Source organism: Nerophis ophidion, linkage group LG01 (assembly GCF_033978795.1).
Source record: "Nerophis ophidion isolate RoL-2023_Sa linkage group LG01, RoL_Noph_v1.0, whole genome shotgun sequence".
Taxonomy (NCBI): Eukaryota; Metazoa; Chordata; class Actinopteri; order Syngnathiformes; family Syngnathidae; genus Nerophis; species Nerophis ophidion.
This window is the reverse complement of record NC_084611.1, coordinates 13,276,674-13,296,108: the sequence shown is the minus strand read 5'-3', so window position 1 is coordinate 13,296,108 and position 19,435 is coordinate 13,276,674. Positions and strand designations below refer to the sequence as shown.

The 19,435-nt window shown below is 35.8% G+C and overlaps 1 long non-coding RNA gene across 2 annotated transcripts; it reads right to left on the bottom strand.

The window, feature by feature from the left end:
* Positions 1-5,634: 5,634 nt before the first annotated feature.
* LOC133550490 (uncharacterized) lies at positions 5,635-16,310 on the bottom strand. Of its 2 annotated transcripts, XR_009806278.1 has the most exons (8): positions 15,150-15,209; positions 14,478-14,612; positions 10,864-10,939; positions 9,869-9,946; positions 9,258-9,335; positions 8,648-8,725; positions 6,003-6,074; positions 5,635-5,886 (listed from the first exon to the last, which is right to left on the bottom strand). It is a non-coding gene; the product is annotated as an uncharacterized LOC133550490 (long non-coding RNA). The 2 variants fall into 2 exon arrangements; XR_009806276.1 differs by having other exon boundaries at positions 14,478-16,310.
* Between the last annotated feature and the right edge of the window lie 3,125 nt (positions 16,311-19,435).

The following is a 19,435-nucleotide window of genomic DNA, read 5'->3' as shown; positions in this document are numbered from 1 at the left end:
TCATAAAAAAATTACGATGTAGTGACAACTGATGGACCTGAAGTGAATCTATACTCTAGATATTTAAGTGTTGAAAGAAAAAAATAATAATATATGACTTTTTTTTAACACTTTAATGGCTGAGACCCTTTTGGGTCCCCAAGACCTTTAGTGTGTGTTTTTGTAGCTGACATTGTTCAAAAAATAATAATGAATCAAAATCAATGTTGTTATGAATTGTTGACATGTTTAGGTCTCCAAATACCTCACATCAAATACTCCATTTTGGAATATGTTTTGGGGAAAATATTGCATGTTTTGCCACAAAAAAAAATCACATAGATCATAAAAAAATTACGATGTAGTGACAACAGATTGTCCTGAAGTGAATCTATACTGTAGATATTTAAGTGTTGAAAGAAAAAAATAATAATACATGTCTTTTTTTAATACTTTAATGACTGAGACCCTTTTGGGTCCCCAAGACCTTTAGTGTGTGTTTTTTGTAGCTGGCATTGTTCAAAAAATAATAATGACTCACAATCAATGTTATGAATTGTTGACATGTTTAGGTCTCCAAATACTTCACATCAAATATTCCCTTTTGGAATATGCTTTGGGGAAAATATTGCATATTTTGCCACAAAAACAAAAAAAACACTCAGGGAAAAAATTACATACATCATAAAAAAATGTAAATGTAGTGACAACAGATGGACCTGAAGTGAATCTATACTGTAGCTATTTAAGACTTATTTTAACACTTTAATGGCTGAGACCCTTTTGGGTCCCCTAATATATTTAGTGTGATTTTTTTTTTCAAACTGACATTGTTCAGAAAAATAATATAGAAACACAATTAATGAAGTTATGAATTATGAATTATGAATTATGGACCTATATGAGCCTGCAATTACTTCACATCAAATATTGCACTTTGGAAAATGTTTTAGAGAAAATATTGCATTTTTGCCACAAAAAAGGCCGTTTTGTATAAAAAAAAAATATTAAACATATTTATCCATCCATCCATTCATACATTTTCTACTATTTTTTTATTTTTATTTAATAATTTTTTTAATTTTATCAAAATTATCCCAAAAAAAAGTTTACCCTCTGATAAAATAATTTAAAAATGTGTATTTAATTTTATCTTATATATTTATTTATTGATTGATCATACATACATACACTTTGTAACACTTGTTTATTTTAATTTTATAATTTTTAAAATTGTATTAACATTATCAAAATTATTTTGACCCTCTCATAATAATTTCAAAATGTTTATTATATTTTATTTTATTTTTTTATTCCTCCATCCATCCATCCATCTATATGTTTTTTACCACTTGTTTATTTTTATTTGATCATTTTTTATATTTTATTAACATCATCAAAAAAAATTTGACCCTCTCACAAAATAATTTCAAAATTCTTATTTTATTTTATTTTATTTTATTTTATTTTTTTATATATTGAGCCATCATTCAATCCATTTTCTACTACTTGTTTATTTTTTTTATTTTTTTTTATTTTATTAACATCATCAAAAATATGTTGACCCTCTCAAAATAATTTCAAAATGTTTATTTTATTTTATTTTATTTTATTTTATTTTATTTTATTTTATTTTATTTTATTTTATTTTTTTATTTATCCATCCATCTAACTCAGGCATGTCCAAAGTGTGGCCCGCAGCTAAATTGTTTACCGGCCCGTCACACATTCTGCAAATGCTATTGCAAAAATAAAAAAACACATTAAAATATTGGAATGAGGTGAAATCTAATGAGAAAAATTTTGCAATGTTGACACAAAGCTGCCATGCAGGCTTTTTTTTTTTCTTTTGTCTTTATTTTACCATGTAAAAACCATCTTTACCATGAATTGATTAACGTGGACCCGGACTTAAACAAGTTGAAAAACGTATTCGGGTGTTACCATTTAGTGGTCAATTGTACGGAATATGTACTGAAATGTGCAATCTACTAATAAAAGTTTCAATCAATCAATTATTTATTTTTTTGCCATTGCTCAAAACTAAAAATTATGTTATAATGAATTATTTTAAAAGCTCCAATTAGTTCAAAAATGTCATTTTAAACTGTTTTATGTGGTAAATATTGCATATATTGTGCAGTTGCCATATAAAAACAAAGTTTTCTTTGACAAAAGAGCATTAAACAAACAAAATAATAGTTCAAACGTAAAATCGACAGATATATCGGAAGTTGATCTCGTAACTTAAGTGTTGAAAGTTAAAAAAAAAAAAAAACTAATAAAAATGTATCACTTTCTGAGTGGGGCACCTTTTGGATCCCAAATATATTTAATGGTATTTTATTGATCTTTTCACTGTGATTACTCAAAAATAATAAAGAATTAAAATCCATCGTGTCCTGCATTATTGATCTTTTAGGGCTGTAGTTACTAAATACTGCATATTTCAGTTTTACTATTAAAAAAAACAAAGATGTTTTTGACAGAAAAGCGTTAAAACCTTTTTTTTTTTAAGTTGATATAGAGATTTACTGTAAGCTTTAAATAGATAATAATAATAAAAATGTGACTTATTTTTAACATTTTAATAACTGAGACCCTTTATGGTCCCTATATAAATTTTAAAAATCCATATATTTTGTTATGGTTTGAAAATGAAAAAATTTTCCGTGTGCGGCCCTCAGTGGAAAAAGTCTGGACACCCCTGATATTTATATGTTTTCTACCACATGTTTATTTTTATTTGTTCATTTTTTAAATTTTATTAACATCATCAAAAATATTTTGACCCGCTCACAAAACAATTTGAAAATGTTTATTTTATTTTTCAAATTTATTAATGTATATATTGATCCATCCATACATACATTTTCTACCACTTGTTTATTTTTATTTTTATTTCATTAACAGCATCAAAAAGATTTTAACCCTCTCAAAATAATTTCAAAATGGATAATTTTTTGTATTTTTTTATTTTTATTAATCCATCCACCCATCTATCTATACGTTTTCTACCATTTGTTTATTTTTAGTTTATCATTTTTTTAATATTATCAAAATTATCGAAACATTTTTTTACCCTTTCATAAAATAATTTAAAAAGCTTTATGTAATTTTATTTGATGTATTTCTTTATTTGTTTATTGATCATCCAAAAATACGTGTTCTACTACTTGTTTATTTCTATTTGATCATTTTAAAAATTGTATTAACATCATCAAAAATATTTTGACCCTCTAACAAAATAATTTCAAAATGTTTATTTTATTTTATTAAATGTTTTTACTTACTAATTGATATATTGATCCATCCATCCATACATTTTCTACCACTTGTTTATTTCATTTTTTTTATTATTTTATTAACATCATCAAAAATATTTTTGACCCTCTCAAAATAATTTCAAAATTTTTTTTTTTAAATTATTAATCCATCTATTCACCCGTCCATCTATACGATTCCTGCCATTTATTTATTTTTATTTGATGATTTTTTTTTTATTTTATTAACATCATCAAAAATATTTTGACCCTCTCACAAAATAATCTCAATTTTTTTTTCAATTTATTAATTTATGTATTGATCCATCCATACATACATTTTCTACCACTTTTTTATTTATGTATTTACTTATTTATTTTTCATTTTATTAACATCATTAAAAATATTTTGACCCTGGCAAAATAATTTCAAAATGTTTATTTTATTTTACTTTTTTGTATTAATCCATCCATCCACCCATCCATCTATAAATTTTGTACCATTTGTTTATTTTTCTTTTATAATATTTTCAATTTTATCAACATTTTCAAAAGAATGTTTACCCTCCAATAAAATAATTTTTAAATGTTTATTTAATTTTATTTTATGTATTAATTTATTCATCCATCCATACACACATTTTCTACCATTTGTTTATTTTTATTTTATATATTTTAAAAATTTTATTAACAATATCAAAAATATTTTGACCCCCTCAAAATACTTTCAAAATGTTTATTTTAGTTTATTATTAATCCATTCATGCATCCATCCATGATCCATCCATCCATCCATCCATCTATACGTTTTTTACCATTTGTTTATTTTTATTTTTTACCCTCTCATAAAATAATTTCAAAATGCTTATTTAATTTTATTTCATGTATTTATTTATTTATTTATTGATCATCCATACATACATTTTCTACCACTTGTTTATTTTTATTTTATAATGTTTTTAAATTGTATTAACATTATCCCAAATATTTTGACCCTCTCAAATTAATTTCTAAATTTTTATTTTATCTTATTTTATTTTATTATTTATCCATCCATGCATCCATCCATCTATACGTTTTCTACCGCCTGTTTATTGTTTATTCACATCAAATATTCCACTTCGGAAAATGTTTTAAATATTGCACATTTTATGAGTTGAAAAAAAAAAAAAATAATACAAATAAAAGACTTATTTTAACACGTTAATGACTGAGACCCTTTTGGGTCCCCGGAACTCAACACACACACACACACACACACACACACACACACACACACACACACACACACACACACACACACACACGCACACACACACACACACACACTGAAGGAACAAGGAAAGACTTATTTTAACACGTTAATGACTGAGACCCTTTTGGGTCCCCGGAACTCAACACACACACACACACACACACACACTGAAGGAACAAGGAAAGACTTATTTTAACAAGTTAATGACTGAGACCCTTTTGGGTCCCCGGAACTCAAAACACACACACACACACACACTGAAGGAACAAGGAAAGACTTATTTTAACACGTTAATGACTGAGACCCTTTTGGGTCCCCGGAACTCAACACACACACACACACACACACACACGCATACGTGTTTGGGTGACATATGAGGACTTATGACAAAAACGTGACATATGGGGACATGCCTTTCCAATGGTCCTACAGGCCTGGGAATCAGACGGTTAGTGAACCAGAATTTTAGAAACACAGTGGTCTATTGAGATTTTTGCAACTCTTTTGTTTTTTTCTGAACCTGATTTTTATGGTACATATGAGGACTTGTCAGGTTTAGGTGACAAATGAAGACCAGAGTGTTTAAGATTTCAAGTTTATGTGACATATGATGACCATGACGTCACCGAGTGTTTAAGATTTCAGGTTCATGTGACATATGATGACCATGACGTCACAGAGTGTTTAAGATTTCAAGTTTATGTGACATATGATGACCATGACGTCACAGAGTGTTTAATATTTCAGGTTCATGTGACATATGATGACCATGACGTCACAGAGTGTTTAAGATTTCAGGTTCATGTGACATATGATGACCATGACGTCACAGAGTGTTTAAGATTTCAAGTTTATGTGACATATGATGACCATGACGTCACAGAGTGTTAAAGATTTCAGGTTCATGTGACATATGAGGCTAATGACATCAGAGACTTAACAAAACCACCTGAGTTGGTTTAGTTGATGTGTTGTCATTTAAAAAAAAAATCCCAATCCCATGCTACTGTAATCTAAAACCAAGAAGAGTTTAAAAGAAACATGGGTAAAAATGTAATTGTCGATTAAGTGTAACTGAATTGTTTTTGTGGATTTTGTCGCTAAGAATTATCTGGAATAAATACAAAACGCTTGCTGTTTATTTTGCTTTTTTAATTGCTGGTAACATACTCAAACTACCACAGAAGATGTGGGAAAACATTTTTTTTTCCTTTTTTAAATATAATTCTGTTATGGATGTAGTACTTGATGTCAAGCCAATCTCTGTCCTGTAGAGTTACTAGTTCTTTATGGAGGGAGGCTTCACAATCTTTTTTACCTGGTACTTTGTTGCCAGTTACAAAATGCAACATGTGTCATTCAACTGCTTCCACTTCTTCCCCTTTGCAGCTGTCATAAAGGAGACAAAATACAATTTCTTACTGAAGGAATAATGACTATAACACAGTGAAAAGGTGCAAAACGTAATATAATATTCTAGTAAATGATGTGGATTATTTATTTACCCCGCTTTGGAGTGGACCAAGTGGAAGAAGCTTGAGACATACCCACTTCCAGCGATTTGTCCTGCTGTCAATCTGAAAGGAAGAATTAGAAAACTGTAAAAGTAAACATTTAACATATTGTGCTTTGTGAAGCAGCGGAGTATGTGTGTTGTCTGTCCATTTATGAATAATGCAGACCAGGAGTGTTGGCTGAGTTCTTAACGTTTACTTTCAGAGCGTGCATATCACAACATACAAGATGCCGTCATGGCGACACAACCTATACCGGGCTACCGCGCATGCTCGTCACTCCTGTTGCATGCTGGGTAGGGTAGTTCGTTTTTCCCCTGGCTCATAACATTACAATATAGTACCATGTATATGCGTTCAGTTTATCAAAGCACCAAGCAAACAGATATGGTCATAATTATTTTAAGTGCACTACGCAGAATAAACACAACATTATTAATATTGCTACTAAGGATAATTTGATCAAAAATTCCCTAAAACAGCCCACTACCTATAATATAAGTTTTTTAAACATAAGATCCCTGATAAAAAAAAAAATGTTTCTGCTGTTACCTCAGAAATTGCCTGTTCAGATGTTATGATTGTGGCTCAGAGATTTGTATGTAGATTATATTTATTTTCCATAACAAACATGTTACCTTAAATACCCTGGCAGTGGCAATAAGCTTAAATGTTTGTATTTACATTTTTGGAGTTGATTTTCATAAAATATGCTATTTAACTGCTACTGTTTAACAAGGACTGATTTAAATTGTGTTTGCACAACAAATGTTTTATCGCTTTTGTTCATGTGGGAGAATATTCCAATAAAGGTGCACTACACACTACTTTTGAATTCATTATTGGGCTTTGCGTATACAATGCAGTTAATCGCGATTAATAAGAGAAATCAATCAATCAATCAATGTTTACTTATATAGCCCTAAATCACTAGTGTCTCAAAGGGCTGCACAAACCACCACGACATCCTCGGTAGGCCCACATAAGGGCAAGGAAAACTCACACCCAGTGGGACATCGGTGACAATAATGACCCAGTGGGACGTCGGTGATAGTGCGATTAACTTCGATTAAAAATTTTAATCGTTGCCCAGCCCTAATATATATACAAACAAGTTGGGAAAATTGTGTTAGATGTAAATATAAACTGAATACAATGATTTGCAAATCCTTTTCAACCCATATTCAATTGAAAGCATTACAAAGACAACATATTTGATGTTAAAACTCAAACTTTTTTTTTTTGCAAATAATAATTAACTTAGAATTTCATGGCTGCAACACGTGCCAAAGTAGTTGGGAAAGGTCATGTTCACCACTGTGTTACATCACATTTTCTTTTAACAACACTCAATAAACGTTTGGGAACTGAGGAAACTAATTGTTGAAGCTTTGAAAGTAGAATTCTTTACCATTCTTGCTTGATGTAGAGCTTAAGTTGTCGTATTTTATGCTTCATAATGCGCTACACATTTTCGATGGGAGACATGTCTGGACTGCAGGCGGACCAGGAAAGTACCCGCACTCTTTTACTACGAAGACACGCTGTTGTAACACGTGGCTTGGCATTGTTTTGCTGAAATAAGCAGGGGCGTCCATGATAATGTTGCTTGGATGACAACATATGTTGCTCCAAAACCTGTATGGACCATTCAGCATTAATGGTGCCTTCTCAGATGTGTAAGTTACCCATGATTTGGGCACTAATACACCCCCATACCATCACACAGGCTGGCTTTTGAACTTTGCGCCTATAACAATCCGGATGGTTATTTTCCTCTTTGTTCCGGAGAACACCACGTCCACAATTTCCATATATAATTTGAAATGTGGACTCGTCAGACCACAGAACACTTTTCCACTTTGCATCAGTCCATCTTAGATGAGCTCGGGCCCAGCGAAGCCCGCGACGTTCCTCTGTGTTGTTGATAAATGGCATTTGCTTTGCATAGTAGAGTTTTAACTTGCATTTACAGATGTAGCGACCAACTGTAGTAACTGACAGTGGTTTTCTGAAGTATTTCTGAGCCCATGTGGTGATATCTTTTACACACTGATGTCGGTTTTTAATGCAGTACATCGCTTACGTCCAGTGATTTCTCCAGATTCTCTGAACCTTTTGCTAATTTTACGGACCCTAGATGGTAAAATCCCTAAATTCTTTGCAAAAAAAATGTTTAGCAGTTTTAACATCAAAGATGTTGTCTTTGTAGCATATTCAACAGAATTGGGGTTGAAAATTCTTTGCAAATCATTGTATCCCGTTTATATGTACATCTAACACAATTTCCCAACTCATATGGAAACGGGGTTTGAATGTATTTATATATATATATATATATATATATATATATATATAGCCTATTATTTGCGCACTATTTACAAGTTATGTACCAAAAACACGACCACCGAAAAAATACTTTGATCAATGAAAACAGCGCTGCAGAAACCGGCTGTAAACATCTCCAGTTTTGCTAAACATGAGTTCCAAACTCCCTACTGACTAACATGGATGTACCCTTACGAAAATGATGTCATATAAACTGATCTGTGAGAGATTAAAATTAATAAATGTCTTTCAAAATATAGGTTGGGTCAAATTTAGAGCAGATATAGTAAAAATAGACATGTAATAACCTGTTGGAGGGATGAAGTCGGTTTATGGCTGTCATCTGAATCTAGAGAATGTTGAGATAGAACCTCAACAGTTGGTTTCTGCAACAAAACACAAAAATATAATGTCATAACTAATTAATTATAACATTCTCACCACTTTTTGTTGATAAAAATCTGAGTATACAATGCCAGATAAAGGGTAAAAATTATTACAGAGTTTCAGCTCTTAGACAATTCATTAAGAATGTAACACACACAAAAATCTGGTTCAGAAAATATGAGGACCTGAATTGAGACACTCATTTTAAAGCTTTGACATTAACATTGTAACACACATTTTCTGGTCCAGAAAATATGAGGACCTTATATGAAACACACCTAAGTCTTTCTTGCTTCAAACAATATAAGGACATGACGAGTGCTCACATGTAGAATTTATGTTGTTGACTTGTAACATCTCCTGTTTTGCTAAACATGAGTTCTAAACTTCCTACTGACTAACATGGATGTACCCTTGCGAAAAAGTTGTCATATAAACTGATCTGTGAGAGATTAAAATAAATAAATGTCTTTCAAAATATAGGTTGGGTCAAATTTAGAGCAGATATAGTAAAAATAGACATGTAATAACCTGTTGGAGGGATGAAGTCAGTTAATGGCTCACATCTGAATCTGGAGAATGTTGAGATGGAACCTCAACAGTTGGTTTCTGCAACAAAACACAAAAATATAATGTCAAAACTAATTAATTATAACATTATCAGCACTTTTTGTTGATAAAACTCTGAGCATACAATGCCAGATAAATAGTAAAGATTATTACAGAGTTTCAGCTCTTAGACAATTAATTAAGAATATAAAACACACTAAAATCTGGTTCAGAAAATATGAGGACCTGAATTGAGACACTCATTTTAAAGCTTGGACATTAACATTGTAACACACACTAATCTGGTTTAGAAAATATGAGGACCTTATATGAAACACACCTAAGTCTTTCTTGGTTCAAACAATATAGGGACATGACGAGTGGTCACATGTAGAATGTATGTTGTTGACTTGTAACATCTCCTGTTTTGCTAAAAATGAGTTCCAAACTCCTTACTGACTAACATGGATGTACCCTTACGAAAATGTTGTCAAATAAACTGATCTGTGAGAGATTAAAATTAACAAATGTCTTTCAAAATATAGGTTGGGTCACATTTAGAGCAGATATAGTAAAAATAGACTTGTAATAACCTGTTGGAGGGATGAAGTCGGTTTATCGCTCACATCTGAATCTGGAGAATGTTGAGATAGAACCCCAACAGTTGGTGTCTGCAACAAAACACAAAAATATAATGTCAGAACTAATTAATTATAACATTAACAACCACTTTTGGTTGATAATATTCTGAGCATATAATTCTACATAAACAGTAAAGATTATTATAGCGTTTTAGCTCTTAGACTATTATTTAAGAATGTAACATTCACTAAAATGTGGTTCAGAAACTATGAGGACCTGGATTGAAACACTCATTTTAAAGCTTTGAATTAAACATTGTAACACACACTAATGTGGTTCAGAAAATATGAGGACCTTATATGAAACACACTGAAGTCTTTTTTAGTTCAAACAATATGAGTACATGACAAGTGATCACATACAGAATTCATGTTGCTGACCTGTAACATCTCCTGTTTTGCTAAACATGAGTTGTTATTTCCACACTGACTAACATGGATGTACCCTTAAAAAATGTTGTCATATAAACTGATCTGTGAGAGGTTAAAAGGATTAAATGTCTTTTGAAGTATAGGTTGTGTCAAGTTTTTAGCAGATATAGGGCAGCACGGTGGTACAGGGGTTAGTGCATGTGTGTCACAAATCGAAGGTCCTGAGTAGTCCTGAGTTAAATCCTGGGCTCGTGATCTTTCTGTGTGGAGTTTGCATGTTCTCCCCGTGACTGCGTGGGTTCCCTCCGGGTACTCCGGCTTCATCTTACCTCCAAAGACATGCACCTGGGGATAGGTTGATTGGCAACACTAAATTGGCCCTAGTGTGTGAATGTGAGTGTAAATGTTGTCTATTTGTGTTGGCCGTGTAATGAGGTGGCGACTTGTCCAGGGTGTACTCCGCCTTCCGCCCGAATGCAGCTCAGATAGGCTCAAGCACACCCCGCCACCCCAAAAAAGGGACAGGTAGTAGAAAATGGATGGATGGATGGATAGTAAAATAGTCAAGTAATAACCTGTTGGAGGGATGAAGTCGGTTTATCGCTCACATGAATCTGGAGAATGTTGAGATAGAACATCAACAGTTGGTGTCTGCAACAAAACACATCAAAATAATGTTAGAACTTATTAATTATAACATTATCAGCACTTTTTGTTGATAACATTATGAGCATATAATGCCAGATAAATAGTAAAGATATTTATAGAGGGTTTCTGTCTCTTGTCCCGCTCATGTCTTGAGATGAACTTCCCTCGGTACTCGACCACAAAAGAACCTTTTTAAATTGATGCAAGAGCAAATACACCATATCCTGATAAAACAGTTTATCAATTAACAATGTTTGGAATATCTGTTTTAAAAAGGAATAATAATAGTCGTTACTTGACAAAAAATTCAATTACAAACAGAATTACTCTTTCATAAATGTAATTAATTATTAAATTAAGTACAAACCCCGTTTCCATATGAGTTGGGGAATTGTGTTAGATGTAAATATAAACAGAATACAATGATTTGCAAATCCTTTTCAAGCCATATTCAGTTGAATATGCTACAAAGACAACATATTTGATGTTCAAACTTATAAACGTTTTTTTGGTGCAAATAATCAATAACTTTAGAATTTGATGCCAGCAACACGCGACAAAGAAGTTGGGAAAGGTGGCAATAAATACTGATAAAGTTAAGAAATGCTCATCAAACACTTATTTGGGACATCCCACAGGTGTGAAGGCTAATTTGGAACAGGTGGGTGCCATGATTGGGTATAAAAACAGCTTCCCAAAAAATGCTCAGTTTTTCACAGGAAAGGATGGGGCGAGGTACACCCCTTTGTCCACAACTGCGTGAGCAAATAGTCAAACAGTTTAAGAACAACGTTTCTCAAAGTGCAATTGCAAGAAATTTAGGTATTTCAATATCTACGCTCCATGATATCATCAAAAGGTTCAGAGAATCTGGAGAAATCACTCCACGTAAGCGGCATGTCTGGAAACTAACATTGAATAACCGTGACCTTCGATCCCTCAGACGGCACTGTATCAAAAACCGACATCAATCTCTAAAGGATATCACCACATGAGTTCAGGAACACTTCAGAAAACCCATCCATCCATCCATTTTCTACCGCTTATTCCCTTTTTGGGGTTGCGGGGGGCGCTGGTGCCTTTCTCAGCTACAATCGGGCGGAAGGCGGGGTACACCCTGGACAAGTCGCCACCTCATCGCAGGGCCAACACAGATAGACAACATTTACACTCACATTCACACACTAGGGCCAATTTTTAGTGTTGCCAATCAACCTATCCCCAGGTGCATGTCTTTGGAAGTGGGAGGAAGCCGGAGTACCCGGAGGGAACCCACACATTCACGGGGAGAACATGCAAACTCCACAAAGGAAGATCCCGAGGCTGGATTTGAACCCAGGACTGCAGGACCTTCGTGTTGTGAGGCAGACGCACTAACCCCTCTGCCACCGTGAAGCCCACTTCAGAAAACCACTGTCACTAAATACAGTTTGTTGCTATATCTGTAAGTGCAAGTTAAAGCTCTATTATGCAAAGCGAAAGCCAATTATCAACATCCAGAAACGCCGCCGGCTTCTCTGGGCCCTAGATCATCTAAGATGGACTGATGCAAAGTGGAAAGGTGTTCTGTGGTCTAACGAGCCCAAATTTCAAATTGTTTTTGGAAATATTCGACACCGTTTCATCCGGATCAAAGGGGAAGCGAACCATCCAGACTGTTATCGACGCAAAGTTCAAAAGCCAGTATCTGTGATGGTATGTGGGTGCATTAGTGCCCAAGGCATGGGTAACTTACACATCTGTAAGTTACCCATCTGTTTGGAACAACATTTGCTGCCACTTAAGCGCCAAGTTTTTCATGTACGCCCCTGCTTATTTCAGCAAGACAATGCCAAGCCACATTCAGCACGTGTTCAGCTTCATAAAAAAAGAGTGCAGGTACTTTCCTGACCGGCCTGCAGTCCTATCAAAAATGTGTGGTGCATTATGAAGCGTAAAATACGACAGAGGAGACCACGGACTGTTGAAGGACTGAAGCTCTACATAAAACAAGAATGGGAAAGAATTCCACTTTCAAAGCTTCAACAATTAGTTTCCTCAGTTCCCAAACGGTTATTGAGTGTTGTTGAAAGAAAAGGTGATGTAACACAGTGGTGAACATGCCCTTTCCCAACTACTTTGGCACGTGTTACAGCCATGAAATTCTAAGTTAATTATTATTTGTAAAAAAAATTATTCCGTTTGGATTTACATCTAACACAATTTCCCAACTCATATGGAAACGGGGTTTGTAATTAATGTGTTACTTGAAAAAGAAAAGTTTTAAATATCTAGCATATGCAGTTGAGAGACATTTCACGAGAGCAGAGTGTGTGTGTGCCTTTAAAAAGCTGTGCCTTTTGCCAAGTGGGACGTCAGCGCCCAGACATAGCAAAATAGTTCAGCTGTATTTTTTAGCTTAGCAGTGGCAGTTAAGATAGTTCTGTTGAATGTTTTTGTTTGCGTGTGGATGAGGCCTCTTTCTATTTGATATCGTGTTCGTAATTACTTCCGGGGGTTGCTTTCATTAGTAATAAGATATTACCTGCACTAAACCTTTTGTGCTTCTAACGCTGTCTTGTTGACATACAATCACATCAAAAGTAGCATGCCACATTACATAAAACGCATCGTAACAGCGTTGTAGCGTACATAAAAGTTATTAGATTACTCGTTACCGGTAAAAGTAACAGCATTAGTAACATCGTTTTCATATACCGCTGTTATACCATCCATCCATCATCTTCCGCTTTTCCGAGGTGGGGTCGCGGTGGCAGCAGCCTAAGCAGGGAAGCCCAGACTTCCCTCTCCCCAGCCACTTCGTCTAGCTCTTCCCGGGGGATCCCGAGGCGTTCCCAGGCCAGCCGGGAGACATAGTCTTCCCAACGTGTCCTGGGTCTTCCCCGTGGCCTCCTACCGGTTGGACGTGCCCTAAACACCTCCCTAGGGAGGCGTTCGGGTGGCATCCTGACCAGATGCCCGAACCACCTCATCTGGCTCCTCTCCATGTGGAGGAGCAGCGGCTTTACTTTGAGTTCCTCCTGGATGGCAGAGCTTCTCACCCTATCTCTAAGGGAGAGCACCCCTACACGGCGGAGGAAACTCATTCCGGCTGCTTGTACCCGTGATCTTATCCTTTCGGTCATGACCCAAAGCTCATGACCATAGGTGAGGATGGGAACGTAGATTGACCGGTAAATTGAGAGCTTTGCCTTCCGGCTCAGCTCCTTCTTCACCACAACGGATCGATACAACGTCCGCATTACCGAAGACGCCACACCGATCCGCCTGTCGATCTCACGATCCACTCTTCCCTCACTCGTGAACAAGACTCCGAGGGGCCATAGAGGTCGGGTGCATTGTGAGCTGGGCGGCAGCCGAAGGCAGGGCACTTGGCGGTCCGATCCTCGGCTACAGAAGCTAGCTCTTGGGACGTGGAACGCTGTTATTCCAAACACTTCTAATTAAAGCCATATAATACAACCTCTATTAGACAGTAAGGAAATGATCCAAATGAGATGTTGATACAGTTATTATTGATATGTTACATAACAAGACATACCTTTCCAATCATTGATCCACTGGGCCTTAAAACAAGACTTGTCACATCCAGATCACATAAACTCGGTGGCTTCAGCCTCAGGATTACATCTCGCTCTTCTTTTGGGCACGATGTCTATATCATGTGTTGATGCGCCTAACAAATCCACACATAAAAATGAAAAAAGTCAGTGACACAGAAATAAAACAAAGAACTAAACCCTTCAAAAACTGTTAAATTTAGGCTCAATGCAGACAAGTAGCTTCTCAAACAAAGAACTAATGTAACAATGTCAGTAACATGCCAACTCCACAGTGCTTATCAGCTTGAAATATTTGTATTTGAGAAAAAGTATAAACAATTTGAAGAACTCTAGTCTGTCTTGTTTAAAATTAAGACAAGGTTTACTTGCATAGTGATCAAGGGTGATGGGTCAAATGCAGAGAATAATTTCACCACACCTAGTGTGTGCCAATCACTGCTACTTATAATCTTCATTGCAACTTTAAAAAAAAAAAAATTAAATGCCTTTTGGCCTTGGCCCAGAACTGAAATGCTTTATTTAACCTCATAAAATCAAATCTGGTTGCAATTAATAACAAAAAACATTTTACTGTTCTTTATAATGAACTATTTTCCTATGTTAAAAAACATTGGTCTATTTAATTACGTTAAACTCCATTTTATGCTCACCTGATTCAACCATGCTGCCGAAGACTGTCAAAGATGGTTTGTGGCCAAGATAGATGTCCCCCATCCGGTGCTGCAGGTCCCGGAAGTGCTGCTCACTGAGCGCTCTGTTGTGCTCAAAATCGTGTGTGAAGTTTTGTATTTCGATTATAAATGGTCCTTTTGGAAAACCCTTTTTATATATATTCAATATTAAGTGTGATACGTGAGCTGTATAACTTCCAAGATGAAAATAGTTAACTAGTGATTTAGCCCTCTGTTAGGAGCAGACATCATCCACTGGCCAATCAGGCAGCGCCTAACTGAAAATTGGACCAATCAGACGCCGAGACTCTTCAGAGTGGGCGGAAGTAAGCATCTTGAACACAATGTGAAGTGAATACCTCCAAAAACAATCCCCAATTGAATGCAAAATTTGTCCCAAAGATAAAAATACCAAAATCATGTGCTATTGTAACCATTTGAAAATATTAAATACTGGATGTAGTTTGAATTGCATTTGAATTATCGCCTTTGTCTCAATCAAGGTTGAAGGTTTTTTTTCAGGCACATTTAAAGTAATTATTGTGCGGCATTGTATTTTAGACAACAGAATAGAAAAAAGCCCAATACAGTAAAATACTGAATCAAACCGATTAAATCATCACCATAATCCCTTTATTATTGATTGTCCAGCACAAATCCTCTCCAGATAAACCAAATGAATAGATAAAACTAACATAAAAAAGGTTGAGATCATCAGATCAGTTGAAAATGTGTTATTTGATTTAGAATTCAAAAGTATGTTTATTGCTGTAATGATTAGATGTTTTTCAAATGTTGGAGTGTGTAAGTTTCTGCCCCACATGACATATGAGGACATATGACATATGAGGACAAGTGTGTGTGTGTGTGTGTCATAATAGCAAAGATGGCCACTAGGGGCAAAATCGAAGGTGACCAAAAAAATTAAACACACTTTCACACACTTTTTCTGAAAATTTGACAAATGAAGACTTTAGAGATTTTTGGTCTGGGAACATGCTGGGAGGGTCTAGAACACGATAGCATTGCGGGAAATATGGGGACATGGAAAATGTCCCCATATTTCAACAGGTCCTCATATGTAAGGTGAAATTTCATAAAAATGTCCCCATATGTCACTTTGACAAACGCACACACACACACACATACACACACACACACACACTGAAGGAACAAGGAAAGACTTATTTTAACACGTTAATGACTGAGACCCTTTTGGGTCCCCGGAACTCAACACACACACACACACACACACACACACACACACACACACACACACACACACACACACTGAAGGAACAAGGAAAGACTTATTTTAACACGTTAATGACTGAGACCCTTTTGGGTCCCCGGAACTCAACACACACACACACACACACACTGAAGGAACAAGGAAAGACTTATTTTAACAAGTTAATGACTGAGACCCTTTTGGGTCCCCGGAACTCAACACACACACACACACACACACACACACACACATACACGCACACACACACTGAAGGAACAAGGAAAGACTTATTTTAACACGTTAATGACTGAGACCCTTTTGGGTCCCCGGAACTCAACACACACACACACACACACACACACACACACACACACACACACACACACACACACACACACACACACACACACACACACTGAAGGAACAAGGAAAGACTTATTTTAACAAGTTAATGACTGAGACCCTTTTGGGTCCCCGGAACTCAACACACACGCACACACACACACACACACACTGAAGGAAAAAGGAAAGACTTATTTTAACACGTTAATGACTGAGACCCTTTTGGGTCCCCGGAACTCAACACACACACACACACACACACACACACACACACACACACACATACACACACACACACACACTGAAGGAACAAGGAAAGACTTATTTTAACACGTTAATGACTGAGACCCTTTTGGGTCCCCGGAACTCAACACACACACACACACACACACTGAAGGAACAAGGAAAGACTTATTTTAACACGTTAATGACTGAGACCCTTTTGGGTCCCCGGAACTCAACACACACACACACACACACACACACACACGCACACACACACACACACACACACACTGAAGGAACAAGGAAAGACTTATTTTAACACGTTAATGACTGAGACCCTTTTGGGTCCCCGGAACTCAACACACACACACACACACACACACACACACTGAAGGAAAAAGGAAAGACTTATTTTAACACGTTAATGACTGAGACCCTTTTGGGTCCCCGGAACTCAACACACACACACACACACACACACACACACACACACACACACACACACACACACACACACACTGAAGGAACAAGGAAAGACTTATTTTAACAAGTTAATGACTGAGACCCTTTTGGGTCCCCGGAACTCAACACTCACACACACACACACACACACACACACACTGAAGGAACAAGGAAAGACTTATTTTAACACGTTAATGACTGAGACCCTTTTGGGTCCCCGGAACTCAACACACACACACACACACACACACTGAAGGAACAAGGAAAGACTTATTTTAACACGTTAATGACTGAGACCCTTTTGGGTCCCCGGAACTCAACACACACACACACACACACACACACACATACTGAAGGAACAAGGTGACCTTGGGTATCAGCATTGATAGTGAAATCTAATCACTTTGTTCCCACCTTGACTTATCACCTCCTCCACTATCTTGTCCTCATTTATCAAATATCATAAACTTAAAAAAACATTTTAAAAAACATTCCAAGCTGACCTCAGCATTTTGCCACCGTAACCTTCTTGGCATTCCAACCAAGCTAACTGTTAGCCTTTTAGCTCCACAACCACTTTAGCACTCAGTCTTCATCTGGCCAGGTGCTAGCTTTAGCATTGAATAGGATATGCGATGATATTATTGACCTCATCAGCCAATATTGGCCCGCAAATGAAATATCGGCTTCAATACGTATCGTTCCTTCTGCTGATGCTAACTGGAGTCCTGTTCACAGCGGAGCCAGCGGGAAACCATCCGCTTGGGATGGTTTCCTGCTGGCTCCGCTGTGAACGGGACTCTCGCTGCTGTGTTGGATCCGCTTTGGACTGGACTCTCGCGACTGTGTTGGATCCATTATGGATTGAACTTTAACAGTATCATGTTAGACCCGCTCGACATCCATTGCTTTCCTCCTTTCCAAGGTTCTCATAGTCATCATTGTCACCGACGTCCCACTGGGTGTGAGTTTTCTTTGCCCTTATATGGGCCTACCGAGGATGTCGTAGTGGTTTGTGCAGCCCTTTGAGACACTAGTGATTTAGGGCTATATAAGTAAACATTGATTGATTGATTGATTGATTGATTGATGACCTCGAATAGAATGTGAGATATAACAGGACAATGCATATGTTTATCATTTGTTTTCAAAACTCTTACTAAAAGGTGGGACCCCAAAAATTTACTGTGGGATCCCATTTTTATGACTTGATGGGGTCCCTGGGACCCCGTTTTGAAAATTCCTAGCGCCAACACTGCTGTCAACAGAGGATAAAAAAGGCTTTGTTTAAATAAATATATTATTTATGAAGCAAGTTCAAGTATCATTGGCAAATTTTGGCCTTGGCACGCATATATGTGTCCTCTTTTTGGGATTTGAGAAAATGGTCAGCCTACCTTTAATAGCTAGCTAACAGACTAACCGGCTATGATGCTACAAACTAATTAGTCAGATAACTTGCTAACCCACTATGTAATGAACAAGCTAGCTAACTAACTAAACAGCAAAATAACAAACAAACAAGGTAAATGAATAAGAAAGTAGTTAACCTATTAGTTAGGCCAGGGGTCGCCAACGTAAGGACCAGATGAGTCGCCCGCTGGCCTGTTCTAAAAATAGCTCAAATAGCAGCACTTACCAGTGAGCTGCCTCTATTTTTTAAATTTTATTTATTTACTAGCAAGCTGGTCTCGTTTTGCTCGACATTTTTAATTCTAAGGGAGACAAAACGCAAATAGAATTTGAAAATCCAAGAAAATATTTTAAAGACTTGGTCTTCACTTCTTTAAATAAATTCATTTATTTTTTTACTTTGCTTCTTACAACTTTCAGAAAGACAATTTTAGAGAAAAAATACAACCTTAAAAAGGATTTTAGGATTTTTAAACACATATACATTTTTACCTTTTAAATTCCTTCCTCTTCTTTCCTGACAATTTAAATCAATGTTCAAGTATTTTTTTTTTATTGTAAAGAATAATAAATACATTTTAATTTAATTCTT